We start from the raw sequence: 14,062 nt of genomic DNA, 5'->3' as shown, positions 1-14,062 counted from the left end.
CTAATTCCATCTGCCAACATTTGGCCCATAGCCCTGAATGTTCTGATATGCCAAGTGCTTATCCAGATACTTTTTAAAGGATGTGAGGCAACCCACCTCTACCACCGGCCCACGCAGCACTCCAGACTGTCACTACCCACTGGGTAAAAAGGTTTTTCCTCATATCCCCCTTAAATCTCCTGCCCCTCATCTTGAATCTATGTTTTGTCATAAATGACCCTTCAAATAAGGTGAATAGCTGTCCCTTATTCACCATGTCCATGTCCCTCATAATCTTGCGCACATTGATTAGGTCACCCCTCAGCCTTCTCTGCTCTAATGAAAACAACCCAAGTCTGTCCAATCTCTCTTCTTAACTTAAATGTTCCATCCAAAGCAGCATCCTGGTGAATCTGCACCCCTTCCAGTGCAATCACTTCTTTCTAATAATGTGGCACCGTGGTTAGCACTGCTTCCTCACAGCACCGGGGACCTAGGTTCAATTCTCAGTTGGGTCACTGTCTGTGGAGGCTGCATGTTCTCCCCGCGTTTGCCGGGGTTTCCTCCGGGTGCTCCGGTTTCCTCACACAGCCTGAAAGACCTGCCAGTTAGGTGCAATGGCCATGGTAAATTCTCCCCCTGTGTACGCAAACAGGCACCAGAGTGTGGCAACTCGGGGATTTTCACAGTAATTTTGTTGCAGTGTTAATGTAAGCCTACTTGTGTCTAATAAATAAACTTTAAAAACTTTTAACTTTAAAAACTCAATACAATGCCAACATGACTTCCCTGCTTTTGTAACCAATGCCTCAATTGACAAAGGCAAGTTTCCCATATGACTTCTTCTCTACCCTACTTACATGCCCTTCCACTTTCAGAGATCTGTGGACAAACAGACCATTCTCCCTTTGTTCCACAGAACTTCCTAGTGTCATGCCATTCATTGAATACTTTCCTGTCAAATTGCTCCATCCAAAGTGTATTACCTCACACTTTTCAGGATTAAATTCCATCTGCCACTTATCTGCCAATTTGCCCATTCCATCTATACCTCCTTGCAAGCCAAGACAATCCGCCTCATTGTTATCCACCCATCCAATCTTTGTGTCATCTGCAAACTCACTAATCTTACTCCCCACATAGTCGTCACTTGTCTTAAGTGATGAATAATAGGGGGCAGGTACGCCACTGAATACTGGCTTCCAGCCACTAAAGCAACCTTCTGTCATCACCCTCTGTCTCCTACAACTGAACCAATTTTAAATGAATTTTTATCAAATTATCTTGTAGCCAATTTGAATTTACATTCTTAACAAATCTCCCATGTGCAACCTTGTCAAAGGCTTTTCTGAAATCCATATAAACTACATCTGATGAAGTATATTGGTCATGCAATCAGTGGGCCTAAAGCCAGCAATGTGGTGGACAACAAGTTCCCACAAACCATAATTCGATTTTCTCAGAAGAAAATTTGGTATGTCCGCTACAACTCTCACCAATTTTTACAGGCACACCATAGCAAGCAACCTTTCCAGATGTATCATAGCTTGGTATGACTCCTGTTCTGATCAAGATTGCAAAGGGTTGTGAACATAGGAATTCATCATGCATCAGCCTCCCATCCATTGACTCTGTCATTTCCCACTGCCTCTGAAAAGTAACTAGCATTATAAAGGCCAAACACCCTGGATATACTCTTATCCACCTTCTTCCACCTGGAAAAAGATACAAAATTTCGACAGCACAAATCATAGAATCATAGAGTCATAAAGGTTTACAGCATGGAAACAGGCCCTTCAGCCCAACTTGTCCATGCCACCCTTTTGTTTAAATCCCTAAGCTAATCCCAATTGCCCACATTTTGCTCTATACTCATCGTATCCATGTAACTATCTAAATGCTTTTTAAAAGATAAAATTGGACCCGCCTGTACTACTACCTCTGGCAGCTTGTTCCAGAAACTCACCACCCTCTGTGTGAAAAAAATGCCCCTCTGGACACTTTTGTATCTCTCCCCTCTCACCTTGAACCTATGCCCTCTAGTTTTAGACTCCCCTAACTTTGAGAAAAAATATTGACTATCTAGCAGATTTGTGCCCTTCATTATTTTATAGACCTCTATATGATCACCCCTCAGCTCCTACACTCCAGAGAAAAAAGTCCCAGTCTATCCAACCTCTCCTTATAATTCAATCCATCAAGTCCCGGTAGCATCCTAGTAAATCTTTTCTGCACTCTTTTTAGTTTAATAATATCCTCTCCATAATAGGGTGACTAGAATTGCATACAGTATTCCACGTGTGGCCTTACCAATGTTTTGTACAACTTCAACAAGACGTCCCAACTCCTTTATTCAATGTTCTGACTGATCAAACCAAGCATGCTGAATGCCTTCTTCACCACACTCCCCACCTGTGACTCCACTTTTAAGGAACTATGAACATGTACCTCAAGATCTCTTTGTTCTGTAACTCTCCCCAATGCCCTACCATTAATTGAGTAAGTCCTGCCCTGGTTCAATCTATCAAAATGCATCACCTCACATTTGTCTAAATTAAACTCCATCTGCCATTTGTAGCCCGCTGGCCTAATTGATTAAGATCCCATTGCAATTGGAGATAACTTTCTTCATTGTCCACTATGCCAGCAATCTTACTGTCATCTGCAAACTTACTAATCATGCCTCCTATATTCTCACCCAAATCTTTAATATAAGTGACAAATAACAGTGGGCCCAGCACTGATCCCTGAGGCACACGGATGGTCACAGATCTCCAGTTTGAAAAACAATTCTCTACAACCACTATCTGCCTTCTGTGAAGAAGCCAATTTTGTATCCATTTAGATATCTCACCCTGGATCCCATTGAGATTTAACCTTATGCAACAACCTACCATGCGGTACCTTGTCAAAGGCCTTGCTGAAGTCCATGTAGACAACATCAACTGCACTGCCTCATCTATCTTCTTGGTTACCCCTTCAAAAAAGTCAATCAAATTTGTGAGATGTGATTTTCTACTCACAAAGCCATGCTGACTGTCCCTAATCAGTCCTTGTGTCTCTAAATGCCTGTAGATCCTGTCTCTCAAAATGCCTTCCAATAATTTACCCACCACAAATGTGAGGCTCACTGGCCTGTCGTTCCCAAGCTTTTCCCTCCAGCCCTTTTTAAACAGAGGCACAACATTTGCCACTCTCCAATCTTCAGGCACCTCACCCGTGACTATTGATGATTCAAATACCTCAGCTAGGGGACCCGCAATTTTCTCCCTAGCCTCCCACAGTGTCCTGGGATACACTTCATCGGTATCAATTGACTTAAGAACAGCTTCCTCCCTGCTGCCATTTGACTTGTAAATCGACCTTCCTTATATTAAGTTCTATACCCTAGCTGTGACTATAACACTATATTCTGCACCTTTTGCTTTCCTTCCCCCCCATGTACCCGATGAATAGTGTATTCTGTCTGTATGAGACGCAAGTAATGATACTTTCCACTGTATCCCAATACATTTAAAAATAATAATCAAATCAAAATGTGATAATGATCAGATAATCTGTTTTGGTGATGTTTGTTGAAGGATAAATATTGCCCAGGACACCAGGCCGGGCTCCCTGCTCTTCTTCGAATAATACCTTGGAATCTTTCACATCCACCTCATAAGGCAGATGGGACCTCGGGTTAATGTCTCATCCCATCACCTTTCCTGATGTTGACCCTATATTTGTTTTTCACTGGTTTGAATCTGTATTCCTTGTTCTTAAATAGATCAGAGATGTATTCCTTTCAAAGGTCTGTATAAATACAAATTCTGCTCTTGCAATGTTGTTGGGAGTGATAGTCTGCACATATCTTTCCTGTGTTATTAATTGGGCCTTGTACATTCCACACTTTCTCCACTCCCTTCAGTGTCTGCATTCCTTCCTCATTCTGATTTTTTTTCTGAGTTTCCTGTTGCGTAAAACTGGAAATGTGTCATCGGTTTCAGAATGATCTCAGAAACCTTTAAACAAAAAACTGTCGGCAAATCCTTGACTCTAAGAAAATGAGAACACTTCCATTTTTCCTTTCCCTATATATTGGAAGAACCTACTCCCCAAAATCGCAGCCCCCTCCTCCCAAATCCCTACGCCTCCAAGTACACAATATGTTTGCTGCCTGGATTGTTCACCCTATCTGTCAACTCCTCTCTCAACCAGAATCAGCAGTCAATCTTTTCCACCATGGACTGATTTGCATGTGCCAAGGGTCGTTCCTAGATCACTGAGATAGAGCGGCAGTTTTTCATTCATGACCTGAAGTGTAGACATTGATCATAATGAATTTTATTGCAGAACGAACGATCATAAACACCACTGACAGATCAGCTAAAGTATTTAAGGTTGCTATTTTATCATTTTCTTTCCAAACATATCAAAGCTTGGTATGACTCCTGCTCTGACCAAGACCGCAAAAAACTACAAAAAGTTGTGAACATATCCCAAGCCATCACCAGCTTCCCATCCATTGACTCTGTCTTCATTTCCTGCTGCCTCTGAAAAGCAACCAGCGTAATAAAGGACCCCACACACCCCGGATATACTCTCATCCACCTTCTTTCTCCTGGAAAAAGATGCAAAAGCTCTAGAGCATGTGCGGTTGGTGGGGGAGGTGGTGGGACTACTGCCACTCTGCCTGTGATCGGTTGGGGAGGGGAAAGGGGGGCCGCTGCCACTCTACCTGTAATCAGTTGGGGGGGGGGCAGGGGGAGAGGCAGGATGCTGCCACTCTACCTGTAATCAGTGGGGAGGGGGGATGTAGGGCCACTGCTGGCTTTTTATGGAGCCGACCCTTGTTATGGCAGATCAGCTGCAGGCAGTTTGGCAGAGCATTCCAGCAAGTTACATCCAGTTTCCTTGTTAGCATTGAGGGTGGATCAGTGCCTCTATGATTAGGAACAAGGGCACCTGTCAAGAACTGGGCACCTGTCAATCTTCCACTCAATTTGAGACAATTTCTAGGAGGCATGGGTTTTAGGTACAAGGGCAAGGTTTAACGAAGATGTACAAGGCATGGTTATTTATATATGTAGTGGTGGGTGCTTAGAACTTGCTGCCGTGAAGGTTGTGTAGGGAGATATGAGAGTGACCTTTAAGGGGCATCTTTACAAATATGTGAATGGGATGGGAATAGAGGCACATGGTCCCCAGAAGGGCAGGGGGTTACAATTCAGTTGGACAGCTTGACCACTACAGGTCGAAGAGCCTGTTCCTGTGATGTAATCTTCTTTGTGCTTTGTTCTATGTTCAATGGAGAAATGTGAATCAAATTTTTTGCATCCCGGATTCCTCTCTCTCGCTTGCACTTAACCTTGTGTCCTGTGTTGTAGGAATAGATCCAGATGCCCCAGGATCATCTGGCATCATGGTCCCCACTACAGCTCCTGCCTATTCTGCCCCCGACAGCTCAGACGGATCCTCGGAGGATATGGATGAAGGAACCTCCGAGGATGGCATCCATTTTGGTGTCAGCTTCCACTTCACAGCTCACCATCCCAGATACTCACAGATCGGTGGGTCCAGTTAGTGGTGAGACTTCTGAGTCACCCTCTGAGCACAACACATCCAATAATGTACATTGGGTGAAGGAGGGAATGTCCAAGGCCTCTGGCACGCAGGCTCCTGCCGGAGGTGAAGACTCAGCTGGTCGCAGGGTACACGTTGGTCCTCTGAGACATCTTCACCCTCAGCTGCTGGAGGTGCAGCAACAGAGCCAGGGAATGCAGGAGGGGCTGATGGCCACTCTGATCCGACTGCAAGGCTGTCGGGAGGAGCCTCAATGCTTTCAGACGGACCAGCTATATCAACCTTGCGTTGTTCCCAAGCCAACACTGCAAGGGTGGCGTCCGCGATGGAATCCTCCACATGAGTGGCAGGCTCCAAGCAATGGCCAAGTCACAGCAGGCAACAGCAGAGTCCCAGAAGGCCAAGGCCAAGTCACAGCAGGCCATGGCTGAGGGATTCAACATGCTTCTCGAGGTTCTGTGGCCCATGGCTGAGAGCTTGCACAAGACAAAGCAGGACAGCATTGAGACACAGTGGCAGCAGCCCTTGAGAATGTGGCCCAGTCAAAGAGGATCATGGCTGAGGGGGTGCAGAACATGGCCCAATCTTAGAGTGCATTTGCTGCTGCCATTGACAGGTGCCCATCATTGAGGGCTTGAGCAAAATTGGTAGGATGCAGGTGGTCCTCCAGGACTGGCAGGGCTAGGTGATGCCGGAGCTCACTTCAGGGGCAGAGGGATGAAGAGAGTGTCATGGAAATGTACCAGACACCTGGAAGCCAGCCAAGGCCCTCAAGGTCCAGGGCCTCCAGAGGATGCCCGCCACGCGCATCACAGGCAACGGGGCATGGTAGGCAGCTGGCCCCCTCTACCTCCGATGTACATTCTGGGGAGACACTGTGAGATATAATGGTAGGCCACTAAGCTTAGGAAGTTGTACTTGCAGGAAATTGTAAATGAAGTGTTGCACTAATCAGGTAGATTTTTAAGCGCCTTAATGTTTTCTGTTCATATGTTTTTATGTTAGAACTTATAATTTAAACCCCTTAATTGTAATCATTAAATGTTTTTTCATCACCCATCTGTGACCACTTTGTCTCAGATTTGCCTCTTCCCTCGACGGTCACTAGATGGATGCTTCATGTTGATGTCAGTTGGAGAGGCCCCTCAACGCTGTGTCACTGAGAAAATGAGGCCATTGCTTCCCCAGAATTCCCTCCCCTCCCCCACCTCACCTGTCCCAGGATCCTGTATGGGGGTTTCAGATCCCTTACCCACTGCACAGACATTGGCCAAGGTGCCAGCATGCATGCGGAGCTCAGGTAGGAGTCAGACTAGTTTGCTTAGCAAGTTGTCACAGAGTACCCAGACCCACTGCTCTGGTGTGATGATGTTACAGGAGATAGAAAGACTTTGAGGGGAGGGGGGGTGTGTGGTGGGTGGTGGAAATGGAAGCCACATGAACAGGCACAGGCCCCAAGTTAGCGGAGTGTCTGGTGATCAGGGCCTCCCCAGCCACCCCCGCATGCCTCGCTGCCAGCCCTCCAGCGCTGGGTAGTGTTGCTCGGCATTCTCCTCCTCCTCTTCTTCCTGCTGGGCAGCCTCCTCTCCAGTGACACCCAGCAAGTCAGCCTTCACATCCTCCTCCTCCCCCTCCTCCAATAGGTCATCTCCCTGCTGTGCCAGGTTGTGTAGGGAACAGCACACTACCACAATGCAGGAAGAGATCAGGGGGCTGTACTGTTGGGCCCCACCAGAGCGGTTCAGGCATCAGAACTGCAATTTCAGGAGCCCTGTGCACTTTTCCACTATAGAGGGGCCATTACATGGGCCTCATTGTAGCGGGTTTCCGCCTCAGCCACAGGCCTCCACACAGGCCTCATCAGCCATGTCCAAAGCGGGTACTCCATGTCACCCATGAACGCTGCAGCCTGGGCCCCTTCTCCGAGGCTTCCAGTATGCCAGAGCTCCTCAGAATGAATCTGTCATGCTTGTTCTTAGGTGTCTCAAGCAGATGTGCCTAATATACATATTGCGGTCACAAACCAGTTGGACATTTAGGACCTCCTTGCGATTGATGAATCTTCATGGATTCTGCAGCAGGGCCTTGAGTGCAACATGGGTGCAATCAATGGTACCCTGTACGTTAGATGTCCTGCAATGGCCGCGAACCCTACAGCCCAGACTACCTGATGGGCCTGGTCCAGGTGAATTTGGCTGATGTATTGGCAACACCAACCCCCCCCCCAATTCCTAATCTACATGCCCCCCTGCAATGCAGACACCCTATTTCCCATGCACATGCCAGCAGCAAAACAAGCCCCCACATTCCTCCCAGGAACACAGCTCCTTGAAAAGTTCTGAGGCTGCAGCAGTGCAATTTGCAAGGGCTTTGTGCACATCCCTCAGCTGGAAAAGTGTTGAATGCACTAGGACCCAGCAGTATCCACAAGACCCGACATCAGTGCTGAGACCTGGGTCCATGCTGTGAATTGGACATTGGACACTCTGCTGAGCAACAGCCTACCCCACCTCCCCACACACTCACAGAGCCCCCCGACCTGAAAAATAAAATGGCCATCACCGAAGGAGCACCTGTAAATTGCACGGAGTCGTCCGATGGTTGGCACTTACCTCCTCTGTGAGGGAACGTCCAAATTGGACTTTTATGAAGCACATCTGTTCCAGGCCGATTCCGGATCGGCAAACGCAGTGATAAAGGCAGACATGCTGGTAAAGTGGGGCATGCAGTTAAGTGGATTGAAATATGTGCAAACAAATTTAAATGGCTGTCACGTCCGTTTTGGGTGGTTTCCTGATCGCGACCATTTTTAGGCCTTGGTAAAGTGGGAACTGGCGTGGAGGTAGACACACTTCATGCTCGACTTTACTAAATTTTCATGAGTGAAAATGGTCACAACTTGATGGTAAAATTGCTCTCCAAGAGGATTTCCTCTAGATAGAGACTGGTGAGAATAGGGAACTTGTGGTACATTTTCCAGTGAGTGTAACGATGTTTTCTGCACTATGACATGGAAAATGATGTAATGTATCATGTGATTCAAAGTTAGCCTCTGTTTGCTCTGAGGAAATTAGCAATTTAGGTTGTCCAAAGGTCAAATTAAAAGTCTAATGATGACCATGAAACCATTGTCAATTGTTGTAAAATCCTGTCTGGCTTATTAATGTCCATTAGGGAAGGGCATTACGGATAGTTTATTAATGTCCTTTAGGGTCAAAGAAGACAGAGGTAGCAGTGGAAGGGTGCATTTCTGAATGGAGAGCTGTGACAAGTGTGTTCCTCAGGGATCAGTGCTGGGACCTTTGCTGTTTGTAATGTATATAAATAATTTGGACGAAAATGTAACTGGTTTGATTAATAAGTTTGCGGACGACAAAGGTTAGTGGATTTGCGGGTATTGATGAGAGCCATCAGAGGATACAGCAAGATGTAGGTCAGTTGGAGACTTCGGTGGAGAGATGGCAGATGGAGTTTAATCTGGACAAATGTGAGGTAATGCATTTTGGAAGGCCTAATACAGATAGAAAATATACAGTAAATGGCAGAACCCTTAAGAGTTTGATAGGCAAAGGGATCTGGGTGTATAGGTACACAGGTCACTGAAAGTAGCAATGCAGGTGGAGAAGGTAGTCAAGAAGGCATGCCTTCATTGGCCAGGGCATTGAGTTTAAAAATTGGCAAGTCATGTTGCAGCTTTATAGAACCTTAGTTAGGCCGCACTTGGAATATAGTGTTCAATTCTGATCGCCACACTACCAGAAGGATATGGAGGCTTTGGAGAGGGTACAGAAAAGATTTACCAGGATATTGCCTGGTATGGAGGGCATTAGTTATGAGAGGTTGGAGAAGCTTTGTTTGTTCTCACTGGAACGACGGACATTGAGAGGCGACCTGATAGAAGTCTATGAGATTATGAGAGGCATGGACAAAGTGGATAGCCAGAAGCTTTTTTCCAGATGGAAGGTTGAATTACTAGGGGGCACAGGTTTAAGGTGCGAGGGGCAAGGCTTAAAGAAGATTTTTTATACAGAGTAGTGGGTTCTTGGAACTCATTGCCAGGAGAGGTAGTGGAAGCGGATACGATAGTGACTTTTAAGGGGCGTCTTGACAAACACATGAATAAGATGGAAATAGAGGGATATGGTTTCCGGAAGGGTAGGGGGTTTTATTCAGTCGGGCAGCATGGTTGGTGAAGGCTTGGAGGGCTGAAGGGCCTGTTCCTGTGCTGTAATTTTCTTTGATCTTTATTCTTTGTTTGTTCTTTGTTCCTTGAAATCTGCTATCCTTACCTGGTCTGGCTTACATGTGACTCCTGACCCACAGAAATGTGATTGACTCTTAACTCTCTGAAACGACCTGACAAGCCACTGACTTAGTTCAAGGGCAATTAGGGATGGGCAACAAATGCTGACCTTGCCAATGACGCTCACATCCCAAGAAAGAATAACGTGTGTGTGTACAAGATTTCCAACTGTGTGTGATCACCAGTAACTATTCAAATCCTCAATATATGTACCCACCTATTTTGTGTGTTCACCAATCCCTTATGCGTGGTCGGTGCTTTGATGCTTATCTAAGCACAAGGTGAACCCTCTTTCTCAAACGACAGTGAAAGCAGAGTCTTTGAGTATTTTTAAGGCAGAGCTAGATAGATCCTTGATGAACGAGAGGTGAAAGGTTAGCAGGGATGGACGGGAATGTGGAGTTGAGGTTAAAGTTAGATCAGCCATGATCTCATTGAATAGCAAGCTGGCTCAAGAGGCTATGTGGCCTACTCCTGCTCCTAATTTGCAGGTTCCAATGTAAAAATATAACACAGCTTATTATATACTCCGGTACTGCAAGTAACAATGTTGATGCTAATACATAGATAAATGAAAGTGGGATTAGTTGCATTGGAGTAATTAGAGTTGGAAGAGGCTCATGTGGAGTATAAACATTGACATAAACCAATTGTGCCAAATGACCAATCTTTGTTGGAAAGAGTTCTAGCTATACCCCCAGAGGCTGGTCACCAACAGGCTTCAATCCAGCTATACCCGCAGAGGCTGGTCACCCTCTCGCTTCAATCTAGCTATACCCGCAGAGGCTGGTCACCTTGTCGCCTCAATCCAGCTATACCCGCAGAGGCTGGTCACCCTCTTGCCTCAATCTAGCTATACCTGCAGAGGCTGGTCACCTTGTCGCCTCAATCCAGCTATACCTCCAGCGGCTGGTCACCAATAGACTTCAATCCAGCTATATCCCAGAGGCTGGTCACCCACTGGCTTCAACCCAGCTATACCCCAGAGGCTGGTCACCCACTGGCTTCAACCCTGCTATACCCCAGAGGCTGGTCACCCACTGGCTTCAACCCAGCTACGATCTGAAGATGCTGATTACTAGTCGGAGTCCCAGAATTCAACCTGTGGGTCCCATTGGTCCTCTTCTCTCTGCCAACGGAGCTGTAATAGTTCTGTGAGCAATGATAGCTTGCAATCTTCGTCGTGAATGGGAACATCCACATATACTTTGTGTGGTTGATACTCCAACCAGCAAAGTTCATGCAGTAACATTTAGCTACATTCATATCCACCTTCCTTCTGTCGAACAACAATGGGCAAGAATTTCTTCACTAAGGTGTCGTATTCTCCCCAGAAATGCCTAAGAAACTTCATTTTTTTATGCAATAACGGGGTTTCAGTCATACCTCCAATAAAGTATCAGGAAAAGATGGGGTGCAGTTTGAAGGGAATTCGTAAACAATCTGCTTACTGTGGAGAAAATAACTGATGAAGGATTGAGAATGTGTGTGTATTGTGGACTCTATACGACAATCTACTCATAACCAATTAAGTACTTATGAAGTTCAGTCACTTTTGTAATGTAGAAAACACTTAATTTTTGTGATGATAATTGTATGTAGGTAAATTAACAATCAATTTGTGTACATCTTGAAATTAAGTGATGTCTTTTTAGGGAAGTATGTGGACCAGGATATTAGAAAACATCCTTTCTCTTCCTGAATGGTGCCATCTGATTAGAAACTAGTTAATATCACATTCAAAAATCAGCTCCTCTTGCAGTGCAGCACTCTCTCAATACTACAGTGGGAGCTTCAGCCTGGATTATGTGCTTGTCTCTGTAATGGGACACAAATCTACAATTGTTTGATCCACAGGTAGTCATTACCAATGAGATTATTGTGCACGTGATGTTTGGCATCAATTATTCCACACAGTGATTTAAACATGTCAAGGATTACACTGAATAAACTGCAGCAGTCAATGGTTGTAATCACATGAACTGCCATTGGGGCAGTTGCTCTAAGACAATAGGACAATGGCTGAGAAGCTTTCTCAGTGTGGTTTTCCACCTTTCGTTCCAAGCATGAGCAAGACTTTCAGCATATTTCCGGTGAAGTTGTGATGCGGTAATCGAGTGGGCAGCATGGTGGCAAAGTGGGTGGCACGGTAACATAGTGGTTAGCACTGATGCCTCATAGCGCCAGGGACCCGGGTTCGATTCCCGGCTTGGGTCACTGTCTGTGCTGAGTCTGCACATTCTCCTCGTGTCTGCATTGGTTTGCTCTGGGTGCTCCGATTTCCTCCCACAGTCCAAAAGATATGCTGGTTAGGTGCATCAGACATGCTAAATTCTCCGTCAGTGTACCTGAACCGGTGCCGGAGTGTGGCGACTAGGGGATTTTTCACAGTAACTTCATTGCAGTGTTAATGTAAGCCTGCTTGTGATATTAAATAAATAAATTAAAAATTAAGGGGCCAAAAAGATTTTGCAGCCATTATGGAGCTCTGTTTGGAAACCTTAACCAGTGTGTTACAAATAGGAATTTTAATCTCATGGTCACTATAACATACAGGGTCCTCGTGGATCTAGTTTGGTTTCCATCTACATACCCCAACTAGGTTCACAGCCAAGGAAACCCAGCCACATTCCATTTCCCATTCAGCATTTTAAAGAAACAGGATGATGAAATATCCATAAAGAATCTGGACCATTCTAACTGAAGCATCTTTAATAATGACACATCCGGGTGAACTGGAATAAGAGGGTGGGGCATTGCGGGCTAAGAGCTTGGCTTCACAGAACAGGTTTTGGGAAGGCGATCCGGAGTGTTTTTTTTCTTTCCTGTAGGCATTGCTGGCAAGGCCAACATTTGTAGTCATTCTCTGTCTTGAAAAGAATGGCTTGTTAGGTCATTTTGAGTCAATAACATTGCTGTGGGTTTGGTGTCACATGTAAACCAGACCAGACATTTCCTTCCCCAAAGAATGTTAGTAAACCAAGGACTAGTTTTCAATTCCTGATTTTTATTAAATAAATTTTAAGTTCCACCTGCAGCTGCAGAATTTGAACCTGTGACGCTAAAACTTTGGCCTCCGGGTAACTAGTATTCTGACATTATACAACTACCTAACTGTAACATGATACCCACAGAGTCCAGGTTACCCATTGCCTCTGTGTTCACTGACTAATTGGTTCCTGGTTTTGGAATGACCCGCTTTTACAGTTCCAAATCCCTCATATCTCCTTATCTCCCCAGCCCCTTCCAGCCGTGGAACTCTCTGAGATCTGAGACCTCTATAATGCTTCAGGTTTTACATTAGCCATCATGCATTTGGCTGGCTAGATCCTAATCTCTGGAATTCCCTCTCCAAATCTCTCTCCCTCTACCTTCCTTACTTCCCTTAATTTGCTCCTTAAAAATAACGTGTTTGTCCTGCCTTAATATCTCTGTATGTCACTCAATGTCAAATGTTAAATTATACTCCGATGAATTGTGACATTTTACTATGTTGTGCATTCAAAATACAGGCAAGCTGTTCAGGGGTCTGCACAATTCTGATTCGCCCTCCACTCCCCTCCCCAACTGTCTGGGTCTCAAGCCACTGATAGCATTATCAAAGAGAAAGTTCCAGACTGTCTAAATGAGGCATTGATAAGATCTTAATCTAGGATCTGATTTTTAAAAGAAAAGTTGTTTGTGAGAGGGAGGTATGGTGGGTGTTTAGAAAAAAGAGAGTCTCTACTTCAATAACTGTGAATCACAATGCAAAGGTGGATTCCTGGCACTGGGTTTTTTTTGAACTGTAAAATGTTCCTGAAAGAAGTGATTATTTATTTTAGAGTTTACCACATTCAAGGTTGGTGAGTCACAAGTAAAGTTACCAATGAGTAACTTAACTTCCTCGAATCTGATTGAGTCATAATGCTACTTATTTTCTCTGTCGCACCCATCCAGTTTTTCCTATTGTTTTTATTGGCACAAATTAAATTAAGCTCATGTAATCAAATTTAGATAACAGAAAACAAACTTTGGAATGAAAAATTCTGATCATAGAATTTTACTGGCCTGCCTGCCACGGGAATCGGAGCAAGAGAGGGGCAGACCACTGGAAGGTCTGTTGACCTCGGGTGGGATTTTCCGGATTCAGGACAAGTGAAAGTAAAATCCCACTCATGGAGTCATATACCGCAGAAAAAGAACAAAGAACAATACAGCACAGGAAACAGGCCC

The sequence above is a fragment of the Carcharhinus amblyrhynchos genome, chromosome 4 (genome assembly GCF_965287045.1).
Source record: "Carcharhinus amblyrhynchos chromosome 4, sCarAmb.v2.hapA, whole genome shotgun sequence".
Taxonomy (NCBI): Eukaryota; Metazoa; Chordata; class Chondrichthyes; order Carcharhiniformes; family Carcharhinidae; genus Carcharhinus; species Carcharhinus amblyrhynchos.
This window is presented reverse-complemented; position numbering follows the sequence as displayed.